A 19,255-nucleotide genomic window follows, 5' to 3' on the forward strand; every position below is an offset into this window, starting at 1 on the left:
AATTACAAGGACACACACAAACTTTTCCAAATTGTGAATAAACTGCTAAATACCACCCCAGTCACGAACAACAGCACAGACACTCCAGAGGCAGAAAAACTCGCGAAATACTTCAAAGAGAAAATAATACAACTGCGACTCAAAATACCTGCCAGCCCCATCGAATACGCTACATTCCTAGACTGCCTAGATCCGAACCCTGGAGAATACCCAGCAGATAGGATCTGGAATGAATTTGAAACAATATCGGAAGATCTTATCTCCCAAACGCTTAAAAGATGTGCCAAATCTCATTGCAAACTAGATATATGCCCAAACAACCTTATGAAATCAGCTCCCCAACACTTCATCACAGATCTAACGAAACACGTGAACTTTATGCTACAAAATGGAATCTTCTCAAAGGAGAAAGGAAACATTCTACTCACCCCCATACCCAAAGACGCAAAGAAAAATGCGAGCGAACTAACCAACTATAGACCAGTTGCAGCTATTCCCTTAATAACCAAAATAACAGAAGGAATGGTAACCAAACAACTCACAGAATATCTAAACAAATTCTCAATACTACACGACTCCCAGTCAGGATTTCGTTCTAATCACAGTACTGAAACAGTATTAGTTACGCTCATGACGAAATTCAAACAAATGATTGCAACCGGCAAGAACATATTACTCCTACAATTCGACATGTCCAGCGCCTTCGATATGGTTGACCATGGAATCCTACTACACATCCTGGAATACTTCGGCATCGGAGGCAATGTTCTTAACTGGTTTAAAGGATTCTTAACCACACGCTCATACCAAGTCACATCAAAATCGACTACATCAACCGCATGGACACCTGAATGTGGAATTCCACAGGGATCTCCCCTTTCACCGACTATATTCAACCTAATGATGACACCTCTGTCCAAACAACTATCTAACCAAAACCTCAACCCATACATTTACGCCGATGATGTAACGATCTACATCCCATTCAATCAAGACATTTCCAACGACATCAACCAAAGCCTGCACATCATGCACTCTTGGCCAGATGCCTTTCAGCTAAAACTCAACGCAGAAAAAAACCCAATGCCTAGTACTTACCTCTCAATACAATACGAGCAAATTCACCACCATCAACACACCAAAGTTAAACCTACCTATTTCGGACACCTTGAAAATTCTTGGTGTTACCATTGATCGGCACCTAACACTTGAAAATCACATGAAAAACACAACCAATGTGGAAATTAAAATGAGTAAGACCATTCTTCCCAAGGATCGTCTTCCGTAATCTGGTTCAATCTTTAGTCCTCAGTCATCTAGATTACTGCAACTCATTCTACGCTGGCTGCAAAGAGCAAATACTCAAAAAAACTCCAAACAGCCCAGAACACGGTAGCCAGACTCATATTTGGCAAACCAAAATATGAGAGTGCAAAACCCCTACGAGAGAAGTTACACTGGCTCCCACTCAAAGAGCGCATCACGTTCAAAGTATGTACCCTAGTACATAAACTCATCCATGGCGATGCCCCAGCATACATGTCAGACTTGACAGACCTACCATCTAGGAATGCTAGAAAATCTTCTCGCACATTCCTCAATCTTTATTTCCCCAACTGTAAAGGTCTAAAGTACAAACTAATGCACGCATCAACCTTTTCTTATATGAGCGCACAGCTCTGGAACGCATTACCACGTAACCTGAAAGCGGTCTATGAACTAACAAACTTCCGGAAACTACTAAAGACTCATCTCTTCGACAAGACTTATCACAAAGACCAAGTAACTCACACCTACACCATGAATGTAAATCAATGCCTTCTGTTCTTACTTTTATGCATTCCACTACCATACAACACAAACCTTTCTGCAACTCCTAATGTTTAACCTCTTCTCATTTCCACTATCCATGATGAACTGTAAGCCACATTGAGCCTGCAAAGAGGTGAGATAATGTGGGATACAAATGCAATAAATAAAATAATAAAACTGAGTTGACACATATCTTTCTTGGCATCCAGTCCAGCTCCTCAGTATTTATATAGACAGGTAGTATGGAGAAACTCAGAATAAACACAACAACCTTAAAACAAATCACTAATCTAGCACTAAACAGATGAGCAAATGTGTGTGGACCTCTCTCATTTCTGGACAACTTGCAGAGAACAAGAGATATGCAGGAAGCACCACACAAGGTGACAGCCATTATTTGACCCATTACTTTGCACTGACTAAACATCTCAGAAACCTTGGACGGGCCTCAGGAATAGTGGGCAGTACTAATGGAAAGAAAATGATCAGGTAAGACCTAATTTATCCTTCCATTATGTAGCTACCTACTATTCCAGATCCTGTGGGATGTTGAAAAGCAATCCCTAGAGTAAGTAGGATCCTGGCACCGCTACCCTGAGGACCGAAGTCCCAAAATTTACATCCAAGTGTGCCACACCACCCTGTAGTTATTGGCAAAAGTATGCAGCATCAACCATATCGCTGCCTTGCAAATATCTGCCAGAGAAAGTGAGGTAGTCTCCACCTAGCATTCTGCTGTACACCTCCCAGAATGGCCCGCAAGGCCTGAGTAGCCTGCTGCCCCATGAGCAAATACACATGAGCAAATAAGCTCGCGCGATGGTCTCCTTTAGCCATCTAGCAAATGTGGGCTTGGAAGGCATGAGTCCAAGCCTCTGTTTACCAAAAAGCACAAACAGTCTGACTGATTTCCAGATAACTAATGAGGACTCTAGGCACATTGAGAAGCTTCAAAGAAGAATGCTGAGCCTCATAAGAACATAATAGCCATACTGGGTCAGACCAACGGTCCATTTAGATCAGCATCCTGTTTCCAACCGTGGCCAATCCAGGTCACATGTACCTAGCAGAAACCCAAATAGTAGCAACATTCCATGCTACCAATCCCAGGGCAAACACGAGCTTCCCCATGTTTGTCTCAAATCTTTTCAAACCCAGATATGCTTAACCACTGTTACTACATGCTCTGCCGAAGAGTTCCAGAGCTTAACTATTCGTTGAGTGAAAAAATATTTCCTCCTACTTACTTTAAAAGTATTTCCATGTAACTTCATTGAGTGTCCCCTAGTCTTTCTACTTTTTGAAAGAGTAAAAAAAAAAAAAAAAAATCGATTCACTTCTATTCGTTCTATACCACTCAGGATTTTGTAGACCTCAATCATATCTCCCCTTAGCCATCTCTTTTTCAAGCAGAAGAGCCCTAACCTCTTTAGCTTTTCTTCATATGAGAGGAGTTCCATTCCCTTTATCATTTTGGTCACTCTTCTTTGAACCTTTTCTAATTCCGCTATATTTTTTTTGAAATAAGGCGACCAGAACTGAATGCAATACTCAAAGTCAGGTTGCACCATGGGGCGATTCAGAGGCAGTGTAGTATTTTCAGTCTTATTTATCATCCCTTTCCTATTAATTCCTAGCATCCTGTTTACTTTTTTGGCTGCTGCCACATACTGGGCAGAAGATTTCAGCGTATTGTTTACAACGACACCTAGATCTTTTTCATGGGTGCTGACTCCCAAGGTGGACCCTAGCATCACGTAATTATGATTTGGATTGTTCTTCCCAATATGCATCACTTTGCATTTATCCACATTAAATTTCATTTGCCATTTGGATGCTCAGTCTTCCAATATCCTAAGGTCTTCCTGCAATTTTTTACAGTCCACATGTGCTTTAACAACCTTGAATAGTTTTGTGTCATCTGCAAATGTAATCACCTCAATCAACATATTTATAAATGATCTGGAAATTGGAACGATGAGTGAGGTGATTACATTTGCAGATGATCAGAAAACAGAGAGTAGAGTTAAATGGCCATTTCTCTCAATGGAGAGGGTGAATAGTGGAATGACGCGGGGATCTGAACTGGGACTGGTGCTATTTAACATATTTATAAATGATCTGGAAATTGGAACGATAAATAGCACCGGTCCCAGTTCAGATCCCCGCGTCATTCCACTATTCACCCTTTCCATTGAGAGAAATGGCCATTTAACCCTACTCTCTGTTTTCTGATCAATAACCAATTCCTAATCCACAACAGAACATTGCCTCCTATCCCATGACTCTGTAATTTTCTCAGGAATCTCTCAAGAGGAACTTTGTCAAAAGTTTTCTGAAAATCTAGATACAATACATCAACCGGCTCACCTTTATCCACACCTTCAAAGAATTGAAGCAATTGGTGAAACAAGACTTCTCTTGGCTGAAACCATGCTGACTCTGTCCCATTAAACCATGTTTAAGTATGTGTTCCTTAATTTTATTCTTTATAACAGTTTCCATTGTGTTATCAGAAAGGGGGCTCCAACAGTCAAATTTCTGGGTGACAACCACCACTGCATACTCTATCTGGCAACCAACATCCAAGGAAGATGAAGGTCATACTTCTGTACACCGGAGACCAGCAGCTGAGAAGAGATTCCTGTAATGGCTGCATGTGAGCCTATGCCCATGACACCACTTCCATAGCCGCCTTCACTGACCCTAGAACCTGTATATAGTCCCAGACCCTGGGCCTACCTTGATCGAGGAGAAGACAAATCTTTTAAACCAGCTTCGACCTCCTGCATTCCATGAGGAAGATACTCTCTGCTGTGCCGAATAGAATGCCCAGATACTCCAGCATTTGCGATGGAGTTAGTCTGCTCTTCTTGAAACTGATCACCCAATCTGACTGCAGAAGACGGACAATTTTGTCCATTACTGTCATGCATTCATTGAGATATGGGTGAACTCTAATCCCCTGGTGCTGAAGAAAGGACACCACCAGCAAAACCTTGGTAAATGCTCTTGGAAGTGATGGCCCAGTACCGCAAAATGTACAAACCTCTGGTACAGCGGCCATATAGAAATATGTAAATATGCCTCCTTGAGATCGAGGGCAGTGAGAAATGTCCCGCTTGAACAGAGGCTATGACTGCTCTTAGTGTCTCCATGTGAAAGCGGGACACTCAGAGGCAGCAGTTTAGATCTGTTAGATCAAAGCCAGACAAAGTCTTCCTTCTTTGGGACGTTGAAGTAGATGGAGTACCTGCCTTGTCCCTGTTCAGCCTGGGGAACTGGAACAAAGACCCAGAGAACCAACAAGGAATCTATGGTGGCCTGAACCTTGAACGCCTTGGTTCCCTTTCGACAAGGAGACTGCAAGAGAGGAGTGACCAGGTGGGAGAACTTCAACACTTCAGGCATGTTCTTGCCATAAGCGAGCTGCACACAGTCGCTTGAACGCCCAAAGAGGTCACTTCAAAGGCTTGTTTCAGTGCACCTTCTAGCTTCCTATCCTCCACCGGCAAGGTGGTCTTTTTAGTCACTGCTGTAATCAGGGAGTTCACCCTGGGAAGCTGCAATTTATTTCTCTCCTCTGGAACTAACAGTAGAGGTGAGCCCCACATCCGGTGAGACCCATTCTGTTGTAATCAGGTCCTGAATGTCTGGATGCATTGGGTAGGACTTAGCTCCCTTATGATTGATGAAAATGGAACTCCTGATGCTGAAGCATCCACTGCCAGTGCTTCAGAAATAAGAGTACTGAACTTCTCTTTATGAAACAACCGCAGCATTTTCTCAGGAGGGACTTCTCCCTCCTCTAACAGCTCCTTCAATGATGGCTCCTCTGAACAGACAGAGGTCACATCAGATAAGGAGGGAGAAGCAAACAAAGCCTCATCTGACCTCTCCTGTGATCTCTTAGGAGCCGTAGGGGCAGCAGGGTGAGAAACTGACACATCTTGCAGCAACTCTGATTGTTCCTGCTTCAGGCCTGGTGTGGGTGTGAGAGCAATATAAACTCCAGACAAAACAGAGATCCTGATGTAGCTGCTCTGTTGGGCCCTGAGGATGTAAAATGGTGGCTGTGCTCCGCACATGATCAGACAGACACTGCTCTTCACTGCCAGTCAGCGCCAACAAAATGGCATCTGTTCCCATGCTCTCCTGTATAAAACTGCTCACCGGCCCTGCCGGAAATCCTGATGACCCCAGCATATTTGGATGCTGCAACAAATCTGATGTGCTGCCGCCAACCATTTCTGTATCCCATGGGATTCCCTGCTTGCTTGCACTGCGCCGACGCCAGCTGGCAGATCCTACAATGGAAACACAAGTTAACTGAATCCGCGGGAGTCACCATTCACCCCAACTGTCACAAGCGCAGCACAACGTGTTCCAAGTGGTGAGTCAGGATCACTCCCCTGCACCAAATAGAACGTGCAGCTCTCCAAGCGGTTGACTCAAACTTTAGTTGGACTTACCACTGCCAGCTGCTCCCCTCCCCAAGCTCACAGGCTTAGGACTGATACTCTGTCCCATGCTCTCCAGATAACCTCTTCCCTTCTCTATTCTTTTTTTTTTTATAAATAATATTTATTGGTACAACATGATATATAACAAAATACCAAAACTACAAGAACATTCCACCAAATGGTAACAAGGACAATATTAGTTCTGTACAAGCAGAGTGCCAACATGGATTTTTCTTTTTTTTTCCTCCCCTCCCTCTACTCCCATGCAAACCAACCCCACCAATTACCCCCCCCCCCCCCAGACCTCCCCCCCCTCCCCCCTAACAGTTCAGAATTCTGCTTTTTGCTGTAGGAGTGAGTGAGTCCCAAAATGGAGACCAAATCTTGCAAAAGTGATCTCCCTGTTTAGAGGCCAGGTCATGGACCCTGTGCTTCTCCACCGAGCAACATTGCATCATAGCCCATCGCCAATGCGACATACAGGGGGCCTCCCGGGTGAGCCACTGTTGCAAGATGGTTCTTTTCCCCATCAACACAGATCTGTTCAAGAAGGCTTTCAAGCCCTCCGGCATAGGCCCCTGCACCGCAAAAACATCAAACAGTTGACCAGGAGTGGGCTTCCATCGCACTTTCCAAATGCTTGACACCTGCTTGCCCATGGCCAACCAAAATGTATGCACCACCGGGCAGGACCAAAACAAGTGGCCCAGGGAGGCACCCTCTCCAGCACACTTAGGGCAATCATCTGTCTCTCTCAAGGTTGCTCTAAATGCTCTGTGGGGTGAAATATGTAAGCGTAACAAAAACTTATAGTTCAACTCCCACCACGCCATGTTCTCAGTCACTTTGTGCAGAGATTTCAGGCAAAGCTCCAATTGTTGCGATTCCAAGTGCCATTTCAGCTCCTGGTTCCACCAGGCACATTCGGGGCCAGTGTCAAGTGGTGTTAAAGAGTCTCGTAGGCAACCATGATAGTACTTCAGAGGGGTTCTCTGTTGCGCCTCCAGTCCCAATAGTTCATCCTGGAGCTCCCACACCCCTCTGGTCAGGGAGCTAGCCGGCAGTGATCGGACATAGTGTTTCAGCTGTAAATATGCAAATGCATCACCCCTTTCTAGACCATATTCCACACACAGGGACTGGAACGATTTCATAGACCCCTGCTCTGTTACCACCTGAAATAGGAAGTGGATCCCCTGGACGGACCATTTTTTCCACAGGACTGAGGACTCTCCTTCCGGAAATGCCGGGTTACCCCGAATTAGCAGTAAGGACGACACTAGTTTATCCCAATTGAAAGTTTTACTGAACCATTGCCATGTTTTGCGTAGGGGGTTCAAGATAAATTTGTAGGGACCCAAAGGGGGCAATTGATCTGTTGGGCTTGTAGCCAGTACGCAAAATGAAGGGGTTCCATCAGAGCGGTCTCAATTCCAGTGCATGAAAAATATTCAGTGGATCGAAACCAGTCCGATATATGACGCATACAGCTAGCTATAGAAAAAAAGTCTCAGGTCCAAGAGTCCCAGTCCCCCCTTCCCCCGGGGCCGCATTAGTATTTTAATCCCAATTCGTGCTCTCTTCCCCTGCCATAAAAACCCATTAAGCTGTTTCTGAAGCCATGTGCCCTCTTTGTGGCCCAAAATGAGCGGGAGCATCTGTAAAATATACGTCCACTTAGGGAATAAGACCATGTTATATAGAGCTATACGGCCCTGTAGCGAGAGTGGTAATCCCCTCCACCCCTGCAGAGTGGTCGAAAGGCTATCCCTCAATGGTCCAAGATTTATCATAGACAACCGGGCAAGATTGGATGGAATTAACACACCCAGGTAGCGGACCACCCCTTCAGCCCATTGGAATGGGAACTCACCCACCCATTCCTCCCTTACCGTGGACTGGACTGGGAGTGCCACCCGATTTTTGTAAATTAAGGGTGAGTTTAGAGAAAAATCCAAACTCCTCTATGACCTCTAGTAGGTGGGGGACCGAGATGGTAGGTTGTATAAGGGTCAGGAAAAGATCGTCTGCAAAGGCGAGTACCCGTGTTTCTTTTCCGCAACACGTCACTCCTTTTATGTCTGTATCTTTTAATATAGTGCGCAGGAGGGGTTCTAGATACAATAAGAACAGTAGTGGGGAAAGGGGACACCCCTGTCTGGTGCCCCTCACCACTGTGAAAGGGGCCGAGCAAAGCCCGTTGACCAACATCCGTGCCATAGTGCCCTGATAGAGGGTCTCTATGGTAGCCAAGAACCTTTCTCCCACCCCGATGTATTCTAGGACATGAAATAAGTAGTCCCAGTTGACTTTGTCGAAGGCCTTGGCTGAATCAAGACTCACCAATAGCAGGGGGTCTCCGGTAACCTGGCCATAAGCTGTTGCTAACAAAACTTTCCGCACATGAGTAACTGCATGCCGGCCCCGTACAAATCCCACCTGGTGTTCCCCCACTAAAGATGGAATGTGGATTGCCAGCCTGTCTGCCATTACCCTGGCCAGGATTTTTACGTCCACATTCAGTAGAGATATGGGCCTATAAGATTCCATCTGGTCTGTTGGCTTGCCAGGTTTGGGGAGCAGGGTAATAAGAGCTTCATTCTCTCCCCTAGAGAAAAAACCCCGATCTATTACCTCGTCATAATAAGCTACTAGAGAGGGCCGCAGAGTTGGGATGCCAGGATTTTGAAATACTCATTAGAGAATCCATCTACCCCGGGGGCAGAGCCCAACGTCAACTTTTTGATGACTTTTGCACCTCTATCCATTGGATTGGAGCAGACAGAGTTTCTTGTGCATCTGCCCTCAATTTAGGCATCCCTGCATCGTCGAGGTAATCCCATAGCGAGGGCCCTTGTTCCCGATTACCTGTAGCATACATGTCCTCGAAAAAACCACGGAACCCATCTAAAATAGCTTGTGGGGTGGAAACCTGTGTCCCCCTCTGATTAATGATCATGGGGATGAACTGGCGCAGGGTGTTTGACCGTGCTACTCTCGCCAATAATCTGCCCGACTTGTTACCAAAGCACTGAAATTTTAGTCGGCCCGCTGATAGATGTTTCTGAGCCTGCTCATGAAGGAGAGAGTTAAGCGCCACCAGGGAAGCATCCATCTTATCTTTATTTACTCTGGTGGGATGTGCAATGAATTTTTTCTTTGCTATTTTATATTCCCCTTCTAAACGCAGCACCCCTGATGCTAACCTCTTGGCCCGGGCGCTTAGATAAGCGATCACCTCCCCTCTGAATGGCCTTAGAGGCCTCGCAAAATATGACTGACGAATCACACGAATCAGCGTTTGTATCGACATAGAATTGCCACTTCGCTTGTAGATGCTCTAAAAATTGCTTGTCTTGATATAAATATGAGGGAAATCTCCATGGCCTTGCCCCAGGAGTGCCCGCGGCCAGATCCAGTGCCAGCCAAATCATTGCATGGTCCGAGACTGCCACCGGGCTCAGCTCAACTTTCCGAACCTTAAAAAACCAGGCCTGAGAGATCAATATATAGTCAATTCTCGACCAGGTTTGGTGGACTTTAGACTAATGGGTATAATCTCTAGTGGTGGGGTTATACACCCGCCAAGGGTCTACTAAGTGAAGTTGGTGGCAGAGCGCCAGGATGCCCTTCCCGCTCCCCAGCCCTGGGACTGCCCTAGGGGAAGATCTATCTAAGGCAGGATTGAGTACTTGGTTGAAATCCCCCACCCATATCCAGGGGGCGTCTGCATGTTGGAGCCCCAATGCAATAAGTGTTCGAAAGAAGCTTGGGCAATAATCATTGGGGTCATATACCGCGCACAGATAAAATTTCTGTCCTTGGTAATTCAACTGCAATAATACTATGCGACCCTAAGAGTCTTTATAAACTAATTTGGACTGACAGGGGAGTCCTTTTTTAATCAAAATGGCCACCCCGCTTTTCTTACCCCCTGAGGAAGAATAGAAACACTCACCCACCCACTGTTGCTTTAGTTTTTGGTGTTCTGTGTCTGTGAGGTTGGTCTCTTGGAGACATGCTATGGTGGCGCCCTTACGCCTCAACTGTGTCAAAATTTTGTAGCGTTTCACTGGAGAAGTGATCCCAGAAACGTTCCAAGAGAAAATTTTTATCTGGGAGTGATCAGCCAGTAACTGGGATTCCATTGATTAAGATGACGAGTTTGCTACACTGAACACCCCCGGGGGCCAGCCCCTCTCCCTGCGGGATCCGACTGCCATACAAAGCAGGGGTTCTCCCTAATTCTCCTGGGTCCACCGATGTTATCACCCACCTCATGCCCTTGCACTCACCCACTCCCATTACACTCCCACATTTCTTGACGACCCTACCCCCATCTCTCTCCCCCTTCCCCTAATCCCCACGCACTCTCCTCTCCCACCCCCCTACCCCAATCCCCCCTCTTCCAAATCTCTCCCTGCCCTTCCCCCCTCCACTCCCCAACACCCAACTAACACACAACTGTGGAATCACCTAGATGTTAAGGGGGAAAACCGTGCCCTTATGATCAATAACATTAGACCCTTTGCACAATATACAAATACTTCTGTGTAAACATCATACCCTACATATATACCAGATTTACAGCACCTGAAGGCAGGGTCCAAGCAATTTATCTCATGGGAGGTTCCTCATGGTTATTGCTTCCCTGATGCTCAAAGCCCGCCACAAATTCTCTTGCAGCGGAGGCTGAGGTAAAAGAATGCCAGCTACCGTTCCTTTTTATCTTTAAAACAGCGGGGTAATTCAGCATGAACTGTATATTCAGGTCATGAAGGCGGCTACACGTGGGCGAGAATGCCTTCCGTTTTTCTTGCAGTGCTGTGGAGTAATCGTGGTAGATTCGAATCGCACTTCCTTTGAATTTTGTAGTTTCATATTTCATTCGGTAGCCATTCAAGATTTCCATTTTGTGGAGGTAATTATGAATTTTGATGATCACCGTGTGCGGCCCCGCACGGCCCTCTTGAGGCCTCCCAATTCTGTTAGCCCGCTCCAGGCTTAATGGTCCCGCGTGGCCAGAAAGTGCAAATTCGCTTTTCAGCCAAGTTTCAAGCTCTGCGGAGAGAATTCTTTCCCCCACCGTCTCCGGAATTCCAATCAGGCGTAGGTTAGATCGCCTTGACCGATTTTCGATATCATCAAGTTTTGCCGATAGGGAGGCGATGGTTTGTTGGAGCTGCTCTATCTCTTGGGGGGTCGTAGCCGCTGTGTTCTCCAAATCAGAAACCCGTTGCTCTAACTCCCCAGGCCGGCGAGCGAGATCTTGCTGAGCCGCTTCAACGTTTGCAAGCTGGTTGGAGAGTTTAGCGAGACGCGGTTCCATAGCTGCGTCCACTGCAGCAGTGAGTTGGGCCAGCTGTTCCTTCGTGAACCCCGTGCTCCCGCTCAACGGCCCTTTGCGCTCTGTCGGCTGGCTCATCACCCGATTGCGTTTTTTCTTTCTCCCGCTTAGAATTTCTGCTCGCCATGGGTCTCGGGGAGGATTCAACAAATTTGTCCAGGAGGTCTCCTCTTATCCCGGTGTTATTCTGGCTTGGTTTTTCGAGTCAGTTTTCAGTTATGGGCCCAGTTCCCTCAGAGAGAGCAAAGCACACGTCCTGCTCCCTCTAGCACATCACGTGACTCCCCTCCCTTCTCTATTCTTAACTTTTTTTTTTTTTTTTGCTAAGGTTGTTGTGCTGGAAAAGGAAAGTACATAAGTACATAAGTATTGCCATACTGGGAAGACCAAAGGTCCATCAAGCCCAGCATCCTGTTTCCAACAGTGGCCAATCCAGATCAAATACCTGGCAAGATCCCCAAAAAGTACAAAACATTTTATACTGCTTATCCCAGAAACAGTGGATTTTCCCCAAGTCCATTTAATAACGGTCTATGGACTTTTCCTTTAGTAAGCCATCCAAACCTTTTTTAAACTCCGCTAAGCTAACCGCCTTTACCACATTCTCTGGCAACGACCAAGGGTCCAACGAGCCCAGCATCCTGTCCACGACAGCGGCCAATCCAGGCCAAGGGCACCTGGCAAGCTTCCCAAACATACAAACATTCTATACATGTTATTCCCGGAATTGTGGATTTTTCCCAAGTCCATTTAGTAGCGGTTTATGGACTTGTCCTTTAGGAAACCGTCTAACCCTTTTTTAAACTCCGCTAAGCTAACCGCCTTTACCACATTCTCTGGCAACGACTTCCTGAGTTTAATTACACGTTGAGTGAAGAAATATTTTCTCGGATTTGTTTTAAATTTACTACTTTGTAGCTTCATCGCATGCCCCCTAGTCCTAGTATTTTTGGAAAGCGTGAACAGACGCTTCACATCTACCCATTCAACTCCACTCATTATTTTATAGACCTCTATCGTATTTCCCCTCAGCCATCTTTTCTCCAAGCTGAAGAGCCCCAGCCGCCTTAGCCTTTCCTCATAGGGAAATTGTCCCATCCCCTTTATCATTTTCATCGCCCTTCTCTGCACCTTTTCTAATTCCACTATATCTTTTTGAGATACGGCAACCAGAATTGAACACAATATTCGAGGTGCTGTCGCACCATGGAGCGATACAAAGGCATTATAACATCCTCATTTTTGTTTTCCATTCCTTTCCTAATAATACCTAACATTCTATTTGCTTTCTTAGCCGCAGCAGCACACTGAGCAGAAGGTTTCAACGTATCATCAACGACGACACCTAGATCCCTTTCTTGGTCTGTGACTCCTAATGTGGAACCTTGCATAATTCGGGTTCCTCTTTCCCACATGCATCACTTTGCACTTGCTCACATTAAACGTCATCTGCCATTTAGACGTCCAGTCTCCCAGTTTAGTAAGGTCCTCTTGTAATTTTTCACAATCCTCCCGCGATTTAACGACTTTGAATAACTTTGTGTCATCAGCAAATTTAATTACCTCACTAGTTACTCCCATCTCTAGGTCATTTATAAATATGATAAAAAGCAGCGGTCCCAGCACAGACCCCTGGGGAACCCCAATAACTACCCTTCTCCATTGAGAATAATGACCATTTAACCCTACTCTCTGTTTTCTATCTTTTAACCAGTTTTTAATCCACAATAGAACACTACCTCCTATCCCATGGCTCTCCAATTTCCTCTGGAGTCTTTCATGAGGTACTTTGTCAAACGCCTTCTAAAAATCCAGATACACAATATCAACCGGCTCACCTTTATCCACATGTTTGTTCACCCCTTCAAAGAAATGTAGTAGATTGGTGAGGCAAGATTTCCCTTCACTAAATCCATGTTGACTTTAAGAGCCTCATTAATCCATGCTTTTGAATATGCTCTGTAATTTTGTTCTTAATAATAGTCTCTACCATTTTGCCCGGCACCGACGTCAGACTCACCGGTCAATAATTTTTCGGATGTCCTCTGGAACCTTTTTTAAAAATTGGCGTTACATTGGCCACCCTCCAGTCTTCCGGTACCACACTCGATTTTAAGGATAAATTACATATTTCTAACAAAAGCTCTGCAAGCTCATTTTTCAGAGGAAACAGGGGAAGAAGTAAATTTGTGCGGCACCAGAGACAGGGATCTGAAGACCTCCAGATATGACTCTGCAGACTCAAGCCACCCGCAAAGCTCAACTGGAGACCAGTTAATCAACTGGACCAGGAGAAAAGCACTCAGAACCACAGGCTGAAAAGTGCGTCCATCCATCTGCTGGAGATAGAAAATACTGAGGAGGTAGACTGGAAACCAAGAGTTATGTCTCAGCTCAGTTTTCATTTCTGTATCTCTACCTGCTGTTTGATGGACATAACCATAGGCGCCGACTCCGTGGGTGCTATGGGTGCTCGAGCACCCCCAATATTTCACCAGCCAGCCCAGAATTTTAAAAGTCCCTCCCTCCGAGTTCCAGGGTCGTCCCTCCCCCTCCCTCCGAGTTCCAGGGTCCTCCCTCCCTCCGAGTTCTAGGGTCCTCACTCTGAGTTCAGGGGTCCTCCTTCCCCCTCCATCCGAGTTCCAGGGTCCTCCCTCCCAGTTCCAGGGTCCCCCTTCCCTCCGAATTTTAAAAGTCATCTTACCTCGTCGGGTTTATGCCGGCAGCAGCAGTGAAAAGTGTGCAGGCTCGGCGCTTCAGCCCTTCCCCTCTCTCAGCTCTGGTCCCGTCTTCATTTCCTGTTTCTGCAAGGGCGGGACCAGAGCTGAGAGAAGGGAAGGGCTGAAGCGCAGAGCCTGTACGCTTTTCACTGCTGCTGGCAGCGTAATCCCGACGAGGTAAGATGACTTTTAAAATTCGGAGGGAGGAACTCGGAGGGGGAGAGGGCCCTGGAACTTGAAGGGAGGGGGGAGGACCCTGGAACTCAAAGGGAGAGGGGGAGGAAGACCCTGGAACTCGGAGGGAGGGGGGAGGACCCTGGAACTCAAAAGGAGGGAGGGAGGAGGATCCTGGAACTCGGAGGGAGGGAGGCGGGATGACCCTGGAACTCGGAGGGAGGGGGAGGACCCTGGAACTCGGAGGGAGGGGGAGGACCCTGGAACTCAGAGGAAGGGGGGAGATGGCCTTGGAACTCGGAGGGATGGGGGCCCTAGAACTCGAAGGGATGGAGGGAGGGAGGAGGGCCTGGAACTGGGAGGGAGGGACTGGAACTCAGAGGGAGGGAGGGAGGGGGGCCTGGAACTCGGAGGGGAGAGGAGGGGGAGAGGGCGGGGGAAATGCATCACCTGTAAAAAAAAAAAAAAAAATTTCAGCACCCCCAATTATTTCGAAAAGTTGGCTCCTATGGACACAACTATCCCACACACAACTATCCCACAGGTGGGAAGCTCCATAATGGAATGTTAATATCAGCCTTAGCAGAGGCATTACCTTGGCAATGTAATTAGCCTTATTGTATGTTTTTGCAACTCATTGTATGTGGGACTTAGAGCTTTTTCCATTAAAAGACTTCAGATAATCCAAAATACAGCTATTATGGTGTTACATAGTCTTAAATCATGTTTCACCTTTATTATATTCTGAGCAATGGCTCCCCTTATCTTATTGTTCAACATTTAAGCTTTTGATTGACTTTAAGACATTGCACACAAAGCAATATGTAAAGATAATCTCTGGACACAAATTTTGCATGTAAACTCCTCTTTGCAGCATTGGGGGGCGGGGGGGGGGGGGGGGGAGAGATTACATGGGCTCAGACTCCAAGGGGCCCGGCCCAGGAAAGTTCTGCTCCCTCGGTCTGTCTCTCTCCTGCTCCTGTGTGTCAGGACCTGGGTGACTGCATTAACATGATAACCCAGACTGAGGGAGGAGCAGACGCAGGAAGGTAAGGGGGTGGACGGCGGTGGCAGCCCAAGTGGGGGGGGGGGGGGGGGGAACAGCCCGAGTGTGTGGGGGGGGGGGGGAGCAGTGGCGGCCGGCCTGAGTGGGAGGGGACTATCGCTTGGCAACCCTGCTGCAGAGGTCAGAGAAGAAATGTTGATATGCTTAAGAAATTTCAAGAGCACTTTCAAAAGCATTCATGTGAGTAAATATTGTTCTTAAAGCGCCAATAAGAAAAAAGTTGACTTTACATCTTCCAACTGGAAAAATAGTGTCTACAACTAGTTTTAAAACAAATTACACTTTAGATGTCTTTTGGGAGAAGTAGCTCTTGGCCACCAGGCTGCTGTTTTCATCCTAATATGTATTCCTACTTGACGTTTTATTTATTTATTTGTTACATTTGTATCCCACATTTTCCCACCTATTTGCAGGCTCAATGTGGCTTACATAGTGCCGGAATGACATTTGCTATTTCCGGTGTGAACAAATACATTGTGCTGTTGTGGTAAGATGAAGTTTATGTGGCAAAGCCACAGAATAGTCATGATGCAGAGGAGTAGTGTTGTAATCATACGTGCTTTGGTTTTCTTGTGTAGCCAAGGTCTGTCTTTTAAGTTGGGTCGGGATGGTATGCCTTTTTGAACAGGGTGGTTTTTAGTATCTTCCAGAAGTTTAGGTGGTTGTAGGTTGTTTTCACTGCTTGTGGTAGCGCATTCCAAAGTTGTATGCTTATGTAGGAGAAGCTGGATGCATAAGTAGATTTGTATTTAAGACCTTTGCAGCTTCGGTAGTGTAGGTAAAAATATGATCGTATTGAATTGGAGGCATTTTTGGTTGGTAGGTTGATTAAGTCTATCATGTATCCTGGGACATTACCATAGAAAATTTTATGAACCATGGTGCAGATTTTAAAGGCGATGCATTCTTTGATTGGGAGCCAGTGTAGTTTTTCTCGGAGGGGTTTTGCACTTTTGAATCATGTTTTTCCAAATATGAGTCTAGCTGCCGTGTTTTGAGCGGTTTGAAATTTCTTTAAGGTTTGTTCTTTGCATCCTGCGTAGATTCCATTGCAGTAGTTTAGTTGGTTGTATCAGGTTGCGAAAGGTATCACTCGTGAAATATTGTTTCACGCGTTTGAGCTTCCACATTGAGTGGAACATTTTCTTTGTGGTGGATTTTACTTGGCTCTCCAGTGTTAAGTTGCGGTCTATTATGACGCCAAGGATTTTCAGGTTGTCTGAGATGGGGAGGGTGTGACCTGGGGTGTTGATGCTTGTGGGGTTGTCCGTGTTGTGTTGGGACGAGAGGACAAGGCAGTGTGTTTTTTCTTTGTTGAGTTTTAGTTGAAATGCATTGGCCCATGATTCCATGATATTTAGGCTTAGCTCAATTTTGTTGGCGATTTTTTGCAGTTTGGTTTTGTAAGGGATGTAAATTATTACATCGTCTGCGTAGATGAAAGGGTTGAGGTCTTTATTGGCTAGGGACCTGGCTAGTGGGATCATCATTAAGTTGAAGAGGGTCGGTGATAGCGGTGATCCTTGTGATACTCCACAGTTTGCTTTCCACGGTTGTGATATGTTTGAGTTTGACTTTACCTGATATGATCTTGTGGTTAGGAAACCTTTAATCCAGCTGAGTATGTTTCCACTGATCCTGAACTTTTCTAGTAGACTTATTAATATATTGTGGTTTACCATGTCGAACATGTCGAATTGAAGGAGGAGGATGCTTTTGCCTATTGCTATTTCTTGTTTGAATTTGACTAGGAGAGTGAGTAGTACTGTTTCGGTGCTATGGAGGGGGCGGAATCCTGATTGTGATTCATGTAATATTGAGAATTTATTTATGTAGTCTGAGAGTTGTTTGGTTACCATGCTTTCTACCAGTTTAACTGCCAATGGGATGGATGCTACTGGTCGGTAGTTGGTGATGTCATCTGTTTTTATCTTGGTGTCTTTTGGATTGGGGTGAGTAAAATGTTACCATTTTCCTTGGGGAAGCGACCTTGTTGTAGCATGTGGTTTAGGTGGGATTTGAGGTCTGTTATGAAGCGTTCCTGGGCGGATTCCAATAGGTAGCTGCGACAGGTATCTAGTTTGCAGTGAGATTTGGAGAACTTCCTGATAGCCTGGATAACTGTTTCGGCGGTCAGGGGGGCGAAATTTGACCAGGTTCGGTCAGCCGGGTACTCACCAGGGGTTGGGTCCAGCTCGTTGAGGAAGTTTTCGATGTCCGTATTGCCTTGTGGTAGCATGTTGCATAGGTTTATAATTTTTTCATTAAAATATTTGGTGAGCTTGTCTGCAGGTGGGATGTCTGTATTCGTTGTAGTGACCATGTTGGTATCTAGGAGTTTATTCACGAGTTGGTATAATTTGGTCTTGTAGTTTATTCACGAGTTGGTATCCCTATTTTGGTCTTGTAGTATGATCTTTTGGTCCGTCTTGTTGTGTATTTGTATTTTCTTAGTGCTTGTTTCCAAGCATTGTGTATGAGATCATCTTTTGTTTTATTCCATGCTCGTTCAAGTTTCCTGTATTGTGTTTTGAGTTTTTTCAGCTCTTCGTTGAACCATGGTATCGCGTTGTGTTTGTGCGAGGTTCTTGTTCGTAAGGGTGCTATTTCATCTAATATTTTTTTGCATCTATTGTTCCAGTCTGTGAGGTAGTGTATGGAGTCCATTTGTGTTGTCCAGTCGTTACTGTACATCATTTGCCAGAATATTTTCGTGTCTATATGACCTCGTGTGCTGTAGGATGTGTGTTCATGTGCTTGTTGTGGTCCTTTCTTCCGCCAGTGTAAGGACAAGTTTAGTTTATAGTGGTCGGTCCAGGGTGTTTCTGCCCAGTTAATATCTGTTATTGTTATGTTCAGGTCTGTAGAGAGTTAGAGTGATATGAGATCAAGTGTGTGCCCTTTGATGTGGGTCGCTTGCAGTTGTGGCCAGTTGAAATCCCATATGTGGAGGAATTCTTTAAATTCTCGTGCGTTAGTGGAGTTTGTGTCTCCTAATATTAGTATACTAGTAAAACAGGCCCGTTTCTGACACAAATGAAACGGGCACTAGCAAGGTTTTTCTCGGAGTGTGTATGTTTGAGAGAGTGTGTGTGAGAGTGACTGTGTGTGAGAGAGAGAGTGAATGTGCGAGTGTGTGTGTGTGACAGAGAGTGAGACCACTGGGTACAAGTGTGTCTCCTCTGTCCCCTGCCCCCCTCCAGCCACCCAATGATTCTACTCTCTCCCCTGCTCCCCCTCCAGCTACCCAGCGATTCTCCTCTGTCCCCTGCCCCTCCTCCAGCCACCCACTGATTCTCCTCTCTCCCCTGCCCCCGCTCCAGCCAGCCAGCGATTCTCCTCTCTCCCCTGCCCCCTCCAGCGATTCTCCTCCCTCCCCTGCCCCCCTCCATCCACCCAGTGATTCTCGTCTCTCCCCTGCCCCCCCTCCAGCCACCCAGCGATTCTAGTCTCTCCCGTTCCCCTCCAGCCACCCAGTGATTCTCCTCTCTCCCCTGCCCCCCCTCCAGCCACCCAGCGATTCTCGTCTCTCCCCTGCCCCCTTCCAACCACCCAGCGATTCGCGTCTCTCCCCTGCCCCCCTCCAGCCACCAGCGACTATCTCCCCTGCCCCCCTCCAGCCACCCAGCGATTCTCCTGTCTCCCCTGCCCCCCTCCAGCCACCCTGCAATTC

The 19,255-nt window shown here is 46.3% G+C and overlaps 1 protein-coding gene across 6 annotated transcripts in view; it reads right to left on the minus strand.

Annotated features, from left to right (window-relative positions):
• USH1C (USH1 protein network component harmonin) overlaps positions 1-19,255 on the minus strand; it is a 420,974-nt gene that overhangs the window by 192,169 nt on the left and 209,550 nt on the right. The window lies entirely within an intron of this gene.

The sequence above is a fragment of the Microcaecilia unicolor genome, chromosome 4 (genome assembly GCF_901765095.1).
Source record: "Microcaecilia unicolor chromosome 4, aMicUni1.1, whole genome shotgun sequence".
Lineage (NCBI taxonomy): Eukaryota > Metazoa > Chordata > Amphibia > Gymnophiona > Siphonopidae > Microcaecilia > Microcaecilia unicolor.